The 10,600-nt window shown below is 52.7% G+C and overlaps 3 non-coding genes across 3 annotated transcripts; 1 reads left to right on the top strand and 2 right to left on the bottom strand.

The window, feature by feature from the left end:
* Positions 1 to 442: 442 nt before the first annotated feature.
* On the bottom strand, positions 443 to 561 carry LOC138241733 (5S ribosomal RNA). Its single transcript, XR_011190997.1, has one exon. It is a non-coding gene; the product is annotated as a 5S ribosomal RNA (ribosomal RNA).
* A 6,797-nt stretch (positions 562 to 7,358) lies between these two features.
* Positions 7,359 to 7,528, top strand: LOC138241441 (U1 spliceosomal RNA). The gene has a single exon (XR_011190670.1). It is a non-coding gene; the product is annotated as a U1 spliceosomal RNA (small nuclear RNA).
* Positions 7,529 to 8,917: 1,389 nt separating this feature from the next.
* LOC138241732 (5S ribosomal RNA) lies at positions 8,918 to 9,036 on the bottom strand. The gene has a single exon (XR_011190996.1). It is a non-coding gene; the product is annotated as a 5S ribosomal RNA (ribosomal RNA).
* Positions 9,037 to 10,600: the final 1,564 nt, after the last annotated feature.

Raw genomic sequence — 10,600 nt, 5'->3', positions numbered from 1 at the left:
CTCTGTTGTATCCGTGCTCAATGAACGAAATCGGTTATAAATGAATGTATGTATATTTGTACGCAAAACGAGTTGTTTATTGACTGACCTTCAATTGCAGATTTAGAGGCAGCTTCGATATTCGTTTTACAGCCGTTTTTTTTCATATGAGTCACACGCATGCCATTCAAAGGGCCACTTTAGCGATGAGCAGATTGATCCATGTTTCTTGTGCATCTGAAGGGATGTGAGGGAGCTTCTCTTTCTGAACTGGCATGCCTTAAAAATGGACGACCGTCGCGATACCGTTTGCCAGTCAGTGTTGCTGGATGAAACAAAAGTGGGAAGATTGTAATGTTTGGTCTTTTCGTGAGCACCCCGGGAAATAAATGTCCATAGTCGAGGGTTTTTCCTCCCAAAGCCTACGGCACCAGCGGCGACCCCTGCTGGCCGGGAGAGCAAAAGCTTACAGCACCTGGTATTCCCAGGCGGTCTCCCATCCAAGTACTAACCAGGCCCGACCCTGCTTAGCTTCCGAGATCAGACGAGATCGGGCGTGTTCAGGGTGGTGTGGCCGTAAGCGAAAGCAACGGCGCCTGACTCGCTACTTGAAGCTGTGTGTGGCGGGGGCTCCGGGCCCCCCGGGCGGGACTCAAGGATCGTTCGTGTGCAACTCTTTGGAAAGGAGCTGCTTTCCAAATCGCATTGCGTGCCTGGATGTTGGCGACTGTGCGACTGTGCTCCCGTGCTCCCTTCAGTTGCCTGGCCCTGCTCTTGCCCCGCACTGGAGCAGGACAAAGAAACTGCACGGAGGAGCACCAGGCAAGTCTTTTCCAGACAAAAACCTCCGGTGCACAGCACACTGCAAACATTTCGGGGCTGTCGCGTGTTTATTTCAGCACATCCATCAAGCGCCGCGGCTGAACGCGCGGCGCCTCCGCCCTCTTGTGGCCTTGCGGCGTCAGAGCAAGAGGCTCCTTCTCGCTGCCCTTCCGCTGTGTTGCAGGGCCCCGAGAGGGAACCCGGAGCGCGCACTGATGGGTGACACCGCCGTGACTCCTTCTCGAGAGAGACGCCCTGGGATTTGGAACGGCCAAGGAGGGTCAGGACACCTCGGTTTGACGCCTCCCCCCGAAGGACGGCGCCTGTTTGTGCAGCAGAGTGTCGCCATCAGGAGGCTGGGGCATAAGAGGGCCACACAGCCCGCAGGGTGAGCGCTCCCTACTGGTCCCAGTCACACCTCTTGCAGGAGCAGCAGCAACCGGAGCTTTCCCGGGGGCCGGCCAGGCTCACACCTGCTGGGCTGCCGGGGGTGAGCCCAGTCGAGAGTCGCAGGGCGAGACCTAGTCACCGGGGAGAAACGATACAAGTGAAGGATTGCTCGGCTCTCGGCACTTGAAAAGACCGACAAATGACTCGTTCCCGCCGGAGCTGATTGTACCCGCATGTGTGGTGTCGTCCTCTCCCCCCGCCCCGCTGTGTTTGCTGTATTGTCTCTGAAGCCGGCCCCCCCGAGACGAGACGGGCTGTTCCTGTGCCCCAATTAACACTTTACAGGTGCCATTCCCCGGCATTGTGGCCATTGTCGGTGCTCACACGCGATAAGATAAGGCGGAGGAGAGCGGGGCATGCCCAGCGCCAGACATTCAAGGAGGGGGCAGTGCGAGGTGAGGTGAGGTGAGGTGCGACACGACACGCCGGAGCCCCGACGCTGCTAACGCGGAGCACTTGTTGGACCGGCATCGAAAGGACGTGTGCGCACGGAGCGAGCCTTCCCTGCGGCGGAGCGCGGGAACTTTCTCCCCCCCGCCCCCGCTGCAGGAGTTGTGTGCGCTGCAGCGGTGCCGAGAGAAAAGCACAGAAGGCAGCAGGCTCTGGAGAGCAGGTAAGAGACGGAGCCTTGTGGGCAGGCGAGCAGGCTCGTTTTTTTGGAAATTGCTGAAAAGGTTTGTTCGGTGTGTGGCAGGCGCACGTCGCGAGCTTGCGTGGCGATCTGCCGGCCTGGTGATATGTAAATGAGGCCGAATTGCATCCCGGGACATGCTGCGGATGCGAAATGGCGACTGCAGATGTGTAGGAAACGACGCGCTCGTTTTCTCGCTTTGCCCTCGCTTTTGAGTGTTAGTGTGGCGTGTGAGTGTGCGAAAGAGTGGGCCCAGCAGGAGGCGGTGGCGTGCGGGGCGAGGAGCTGGCCTAGGCTGCGAGTACTGTGCTGTGAGTGCGGGCCGCTTGCAGGGGCCTGTCCAACTCATACTTACCTGGCAGGGGAGATACCTTGATCAGCCTGTAGGTGGAGTAGTTGGATTGTTTTTCTTTTGTTGGAAGCAGTGTTCGATTTGCGGTTTTTGAAATGGCAACCTTTGGATCCCGTAAGAATGCTGTACGTTTTGAGCTCTTGGATGACCTCTTCATGGATCGTATGCAGTTCAGCAGAAAAGTGTTACAGAAGGAACTTGGCTTTGAACCTCGGCACTTGGATTTCATCTTCGCTCTCCCAGGTCAGAAAGCATTTGAGGTTGTATTTGCTACCTATCCTCTGTTTGAACAATGCGTGGATGTGTTTGAGGCAAAAAGAGGCAAAGTTCCTGCACTTGAGAAGATCAACTTGCAGCCTCTGACACAGAGAGAGAGGAAAACGGTGCATGTTGTTATGTTCTCGGAACTGGCAAAGACGGAGGACATTCACACCTGGCTTAACCAGTACTGCACCGTCCACCATGGAACTGAGGTTAGAGATGTTGATGGTATAAAAACAGGAGCAAGGAAATTCGAGGTTCGCTTGCTACCGGACAGCGTAAATGGAGGCTTAAGGCACCTGCCCTCTACAATCCGGCTGGGCGCCTGCAATGGCTATGTGTTTTATGTGGGACAACCAAAGGTGTGTCGGCGCTGTGGTGCTGTGGGACACCTGGCATCGTCCTGCACTGTGAAATGCTGCAAGACCTGTGGCAAACAGGGACATTTAGCCTCTGACTGTTCAATGCTGCCAAAGTGCAATTTATGTGGCTCGGAAGGACACGTTTTTAAGAACTGCCCTCACGCCTACGCCAATAAACTCAAAATGAGAAAGGATGAGGCAGTGCTTGTTTCAGCCAAACCGGCCCGAAAATCCAAAGCAAACAACAAGTCAAACAAAGAACCCTTGTTGGACAAAGACTCTCAGCCTCCAGCCAGGATCAGTCCTGCTGTGGCTCCGGGGCTGGTGGAAGAGAAATCCACTACGCCCCCACAACCGCAGACTGCACCAGACAAGCACGAGGGTTTGAAAACCCCCGAGAACAGCGAGGACCCCTCCCCCACTCCTGCTCCTCAGAACGAGGGCCAGTGTGGGGCCCCCCGGTGGAGCGGGTCCAGCGAGGATACCCAGGATTCAGCGGAGCTGCTTTTCTCAGACTCTGCAAGTGCTACAGATGCCCTCCTCTCCTCCATCCAGTCCATCACGGAGGATCTGCAGCAGCTGGTGGGTGAGGGGGAAGAGGAGACTGGTGCATCGGCTGCACCCCTTTCCCCTCAGTGCTCCCAGGAGCTGGACTTGAGGAAAAGAAAAAATGACTCTGTTTTCTCCCCGAGCGAGGAGGAAGGAGAGCATGGCGATGGGGACAGCTGGAACCTCTCCACCCCTCCCTCTACCCCCTTCCTTGAAATGGACTCTGTGAACGCTTTTACTGCTGCCACCCTGATGAAGGCTCATTCAGAGGATGGCTGGCAGGAAATTGGTAAGAAGAAAAAGAAAAAGAAAAAGGTAACAGGTGAGACCGAAGAGAAATGTGTTTTGTAAAGACTGGTTCCACTTTCTTATGTAATATGGCTCTTAACATAATTTCTCTTAACACAAGAGGTATCAATGACAGAGTTAAATGCCAGTCTGTCTTTGATTACCTCCAGCAGAGAGAGGGAGATGTGTTGATGTTGCAGGAGTGTGCTTTAGCCTATCAAGAGAGGTATAAAAGTTTTGAAGATAGGTGGGATAAAGGGCCTTCTGTTTGGTCAGGGGACAATAACAACAGAGCCTCTGGCGTGGCCATTCTTTTCAAAGGATGGGCATTCAAATTGAAAAGTATTCAGAGGGTCATAGATGGCAGGTTGCTGTGTGTGGATGTGGAATGGGGGACCGTTAACCTGCGGCTAATCAATGTGTATTGCCCTACTGACGTAGGAGGAAGGGTGGAGCTACTCAAGGCACTCTCCCCCCTATTGTTATGCAGCACAGACGTGATAGTGGGAGGGGATTTTAATTGTATCTTAGAGCACACAGACAGGCAGTCTAGCTCGCCGATAAAATTGGATTCCAGCTCACTGGCCCTGCAAAACTTAGTTCAAGACTTTAAACTCTCAGACACATATAGATGTATATATCCCACAACAGCAGGATATACATGGTCAGGGAGGAATAGCAGCTCCAGAATTGACTATTGCTTTGTCTCAGAGAGAGTGAAAGTTGTTGGGGTCACTCTTCAGCCTGTCTTCTTCTCAGATCATCAGGCTTTAGGGTGTAGAGTGGAACTCCAGGGCGGGACTGTCTTTGGCCCAGGCCTCTGGAAACTCAACACAAAGCTGCTAGAGAACGAGGGGGTAGTATCCCGCTACAAGGAGAAACTATCACAGTGGCTGTCCTTGCAGTGTCTGTACGGGTCAGTAGGAGAGTGGTGGGAGGAGGTGAAGGTGAGGACAAAGGCCTTTTTCATGGCTGAGGGAAGGAAGGCTGCTGCCAGACGGAGAGGAGTGCTAGCCAGGAAACAGAGGCAGCTGCAGCGTCTCTACACGATGCTGCACAGTGGCTTCGATGTGCTCGAGGATATCGCCCTTTTAAAAAAGGACATCCGGAGCATAGCCGAAGAAAGTAGTCGAGGAGTGCTGTTAAGAAGCAGAGTGCAGTTCTTGGAAGAAAATGAGAAGTGTACTCGCTTCTTTTTCAGGAAAGTGGTAGGCTCCAAGACTGTCATGGAAAGTGTAGTTGATGAGGAGGGACGAGAGAGAACAGAGCCGAGTGCTATCCTCTCCTGCACCGAGGCCTTCTACTCAAGACTGTACAGCTCTACAGAGGTAAAGGATGAAGATATTCATTTTTTTACCTCAAAGCTAGAAAACATTTTGAGTGAAGAAGATAGGGAAGTACTTGAGAGGGATTTGACAGTAGAAGAGCTGAGACAGGCTATGGAGAGCTTACAGAAGGGGAAAACTCCGGGTGCTGACGGGCTCCCTAAAGAATTTTATTGCACCTTTTGGGATCTGCTTCAGGATCCGCTACTGCTCCTATTCGAGGAAAGCTACAAGACAGAATTGCTGCCTGACTCCTTAAGAGAAGGCACTATCTCTCTCTTGTTTAAGAAAGGAGCAAAAAATGACATAAAGAACTGGAGACCCCTCAGCCTGTTAGGCGTGGACACTAAGATCCTGTCCAAAGCCCTTTTCCTGCGCCTACAAAATGTAGTGGCCTCACTGGTAGGGAAAGAACAGACTTGTGGGATAGCAGGACGCCTGATGAGCGACAACCTGGCCTTGTTGAGGGATGTCTGTCTGTACTCTGAGGATCGCTCCCTCCCTCTGTGCATTTTAGGTGTAGACCTAGAAAAGGCCTTTGACCGCCTAAACCGGCAGTACTTAACATCGGTACTTGAGCACATGAAGTTTGGCCCCATCATGAGAAAGTGGATTAACCTGCTGTACACAGGTAGCAACAGCAGAGTCATGGTTAATGGCAATAGATCACGCACCTTTGAAGTCTGTTCAGGGGTGAGGCAGGGCTGCCCATTATCCCCCTTGTTATTCGTTTTGGCTATGGAGCCCTTAGCCTGTGCCTTGCGCCAGGATCAGGCCATTAATGGGATACCAGTGCCTGGAAGTGGGGGAGGAGAGGTAAAGACGTCTCTATACATGGATGACGTCACCCTGCTCCTCTCTGACAATGCCTCAATTAGCAGAGCTCTGCAGTGCTGTGATCGGTTCTCTTTGGCTTCCTCCGCAAAAATTAACACATCTAAGAGTGAGATTTTTTATCAGAACTGGAGGGAGCCAAAAGAAGGACATGATCTCAGGCTGCAAGAGAAGAGAATTAAGGTCCTGGGGGTGTATTTTGGAGAAGAGATGGGAACAGTAAATTGGCAGAACAAATTGCCAATCTTAAACAAAAAACTGATGCAATGGAAGGACCGAGACCTCACCATGACAGGGAAGGTGCTGGTCATCAAAGCCGAGCTCTTGCCTGTCTTGAATTTTCTGGCTTCTACCTTCCCAATCCCACACCGTGTTGCGGCGGTGCTGAGGAGATTGATGTTTCAATTTCTATGGGGTGGGAAGCAGGAAAGACTCAGAAGGGAAATAATGTACAGGCCGCTACCCTCAGGGGGGAAGTCTGTCCCAGATATTGCTACGAAGCTGCTGTGCATTTTCCTGGCCTCTGTGCTGAGAGGCTTTGCAACAGCACCTGCAGCGCGTACCTGGACTTATTTTTCCAGGCTCTGGGTAGGTAGGGAGGTGTTCAGAGTGTGGGGTGTCAGACCCAAGCTGGACGTCCCACTCTCTGACACATGCCCTGCAATTTATGGGACAGTTAAAAGTTTTCTAAGATCTCACCCAATTGGCCATATTCCCCTCCGAGATGTCAGCGTCCAAAAACTGGAAGATTTCGTAGCACCCCAGAACAATAGGCAGACCCCTGTGGGCATTTTAACATCAGCCCAGACAAGGAAGGTGTGGAAACACACATCCTCTAAATTTCTGTGCAACATTCACAGAGATTTAGCCTGGAGTGTCGTCCACCAGTGCTTACCGGTACGAACTTTCTTGTACCGTAGGGGCCTCACCCCCAGCCCTCGCTGCGTTAGGGTGGGCTGCGGCGAGGAGGAGACTGTGACCCATCTCCTGTGGTCCTGCTTTTTTGCTAAGGCCTTCTGGGCCCAGTTTGAAGATTGGTTGCAGGCTCTCTCGCCAAAATTTACCCTGACCGCTGCTTTCGTTAGATACGGCATCTCTCCTGTCAAGCTTCCTCCTGACGTGTTTGACAGGATCTGGGCCGTGGTGAACAGTGGGAAAGACGCCCTGTGGAGAGTGAGGAACATGGGGCTGTTCAAAGGCATCGAGGTCCCAGTCAAGGCAGCAGGTAGCCTGGCCCTGTTCATCACCCGAGAGAACTATTACCTCAGAGATCTGTGGAGAGAAGGGAGGGAGGAAGCAGAAAATCTGTGGGAAATAGAGAGCATAGGTCAACATCTCAAGAAACTGTGAAAAACATTATCATGTTTAAATAAAGAAAGTGATTTGCACCAGAAAAAAAAGAAAATTGTTGCTATGTAACTGTTACCGTGTCAAAATGTAATGTAAACATATATACTGTTTTAAGTATGTATATTAATGTAAAGCTTTCTGATTTGTGATTTCCTGTATTTTTTTGTGAAAAGAAAATAAAGTTCTTAAAAATCGAAATCGGTTCACCCAGGGCGAGGCTCGGCCATTGCACTCCGGCTGTGCTGACCCCTGCGAATTCCCCAAATGTGGGAATCTCGACTGCATAATTTCTGGTAGTGGGGGACTGCGTTCGCGCTCTCCCCTGATGTGCTTGGTCCAAAATCAGATGCAACAGTGCGGGCGGCTTTGCCTTCTGCTGGGGAGCTGTGCCGGGTGCCCCTGAAGCGGCTTTCAGAGATGGGGGGTCACTGCAGAAACGCCCCGGGGTTTTTCGCGAGCACCGCCTGACAACGTGGTCCTCCTTTTCATGCCTGCTACAGCCATAACGCTATTTGTATAACCACAAAAAACAATCTTGTGCTTATACACGTTAAATGTTCACCTCGTGACAAGGTACTTCAATTGTGATCTTTCAGCTTGTCTGACCCTGGTGGTCTGGCTGACTTTTGCTTCTTCCGCTCTCTGTCCGGGGACAGTAATCCTTTATTGTTTCTCTCACACTCCATCAGTTTGACTTTGTAGTTCAGTCTGTTGCCCGTGTGTGTGTACCAGTTTGTAGTGCCATGTAACCTGACTACCTTACGTCCTGCACTCATAATATAGAGAGAGAGAGAGAGAGAGAGATAAATACTGTATATCTTAAGAACAAAATCCAACACCAAAAGCTCTTCATGAGTCGTTATACCCCAGCATTGAAACCGAGTTCTTACCGGCATGCAACACATTGCTAATCCAACCAGAAGATCAAGGTGTGATGGTCAACTTGAAGTGCATGAAGTAAGAGTAAAACGATGTACCCCGAAGCAGGACCACAATTCGAAAGGAGTGGATGCCACTATTTCTCGTATTTTCTTAGTTATAGGTCCATGGAAGCATTTCAAGCTAATTACACTACTCCTCCTGGACATGAATTCCCTTTTCAAAGCGAGTCTTTTTGCTGTAGTTTGCATGGTTTAGGATGCAGATCGAGGTTAGCCTTGATTTGGTCATGGGGGCCTCGGTACTGTATGCTAATGCTAAAGACAGTTCACCAGTTTTCTGATTGTTGGGTTCTGTATCAGTGCAGGAATGTCAAATAGTGAATGGCTGTACCTCTGTTGTATCCGTGCTCAATGAACGAAATCGGTTATAAATGAATGTATGTATATTTGTACGCAAAACGAGTTGTTTATTGACTGACCTTCAATTGCAGATTTAGAGGCAGCTTCGATATTCGTTTTACAGCCGTTTTTTTTCATATGAGTCACACGCATGCCATTCAAAGGGCCACTTTAGCGATGAGCAGATTGATCCATGTTTCTTGTGCATCTGAAGGGATGTGAGGGAGCTTCTCTTTCTGAACTGGCATGCCTTAAAAATGGACGACCGTCGCGATACCGTTTGCCAGTCAGTGTTGCTGGATGAAACAAAAGTGGGAAGATTGAAATGTTTGGTCTTTTCGTGAGCACCCCGGGAAATAAATGTCCATAGTCGAGGGTTTTTCCTCCCAAAGCCTACGGCACCAGCGGCGACCCCTGCTGGCCGGGAGAGCAAAAGCTTACAGCACCTGGTATTCCCAGGCGGTCTCCCATCCAAGTACTAACCAGGCCCGACCCTGCTTAGCTTCCGAGATCAGACGAGATCGGGCGTGTTCAGGGTGGTGTGGCCGTAAGCGAAAGCAACGGCGCCTGACTCGCTACTTGAAGCTGTGTGTGGCGGGGGCTCCGGGCCCCCCGGGCGGGACTCAAGGATCGTTCGTGTGCAACTCTTTGGAAAGGAGCTGCTTTCCAAATCGCATTGCGTGCCTGGATGTTGGCGACTGTGCGACTGTGCTCCCGTGCTCCCTTCAGTTGCCTGGCCCTGCTCTTGCCCCGCACTGGAGCAGGACAAAGAAACTGCACGGAGGAGCACCAGGCAAGTCTTTTCCAGACAAAAACCTCCGGTGCACAGCACACTGCAAACATTTCGGGGCTGTCGCGTGTTTATTTCAGCACATCCATCAAGCGCCGCGGCTGAACGCGCGGCGCCTCCGCCCTCTTGTGGCCTTGCGGCGTCAGAGCAAGAGGCTCCTTCTCGCTGCCCTTCCGCTGTGTTGCAGGGCCCCGAGAGGGAACCCGGAGCGCGCACTGATGGGTGACACCGCCGTGACTCCTTCTCGAGAGAGACGCCCTGGGATTTGGAACGGCCAAGGAGGGTCAGGACACCTCGGTTTGACGCCTCCCCCCGAAGGACGGCGCCTGTTTGTGCAGCAGAGTGTCGCCATCAGGAGGCTGGGGCATAAGAGGGCCACACAGCCCGCAGGGTGAGCGCTCCCTACTGGTCCCAGTCACACGTCTTGCAGGAGCAGCAGCAACCGGAGCTTTCCCGGGGGCCGGCCAGGCTCACACCTGCTGGGCTGCCGGGGGTGAGCCCAGTCGAGAGTCGCAGGGCGAGACCTAGTCACCGGGGAGAAACGATACAAGTGAAGGATTGCTCGGCTCTCGGCACTTGAAAAGACCGACAAATGACTCGTTCCCGCCGGAGCTGATTGTACCCGCATGTGTGGTGTCGTCCTCTCCCCCCGCCCCGCTGTGTTTGCTGTATTGTCTCTGAAGCCGGCCCCCCCGAGACGAGACGGGCTGTTCCTGTGCCCCAATTAACACTTTACAGGTGCCATTCCCCGGCATTGTGGCCATTGTCGGTGCTCACACGCGATAAGATAAGGCGGAGGAGAGCGGGGCATGCCCAGCGCCAGACATTCAAGGAGGGGGCAGTGCGAGGTGAGGTGAGGTGAGGTGCGACACGACACGCCGGAGCCCCGACGCTGCTAACGCGGAGCACTTGTTGGACCGGCATCGAAAGGACGTGTGCGCACGGAGCGAGCCTTCCCTGCGGCGGAGCGCGGGAACTTTCTCCCCCCCGCCCCCGCTGCAGGAGTTGTGTGCGCTGCAGCGGTGCCGAGAGAAAAGCACAGAAGGCAGCAGGCTCTGGAGAGCAGGTAAGAGACGGAGCCTTGTGGGCAGGCGAGCAGGCTCGTTTTTTTGGAAATTGCTGAAAAGGTTTGTTCGGTGTGTGGCAGGCGCACGTCGCGAGCTTGCGTGGCGATCTGCCGGCCTGGTGATATGTAAATGAGGCCGAATTGCATCCCGGGACATGCTGCGGATGCGAAATGGCGACTGCAGATGTGTAGGAAACGACGCGCTCGTTTTCTCGCTTTGCCCTCGCTTTTGAGTGTTAGTGTGGCGTGTGAGTGTGCGAA

This window comes from Lepisosteus oculatus, chromosome 1 (genome assembly GCF_040954835.1).
Source record: "Lepisosteus oculatus isolate fLepOcu1 chromosome 1, fLepOcu1.hap2, whole genome shotgun sequence".
Lineage (NCBI taxonomy): Eukaryota > Metazoa > Chordata > Actinopteri > Semionotiformes > Lepisosteidae > Lepisosteus > Lepisosteus oculatus.
This window is presented reverse-complemented; position numbering and strand designations above follow the sequence as displayed.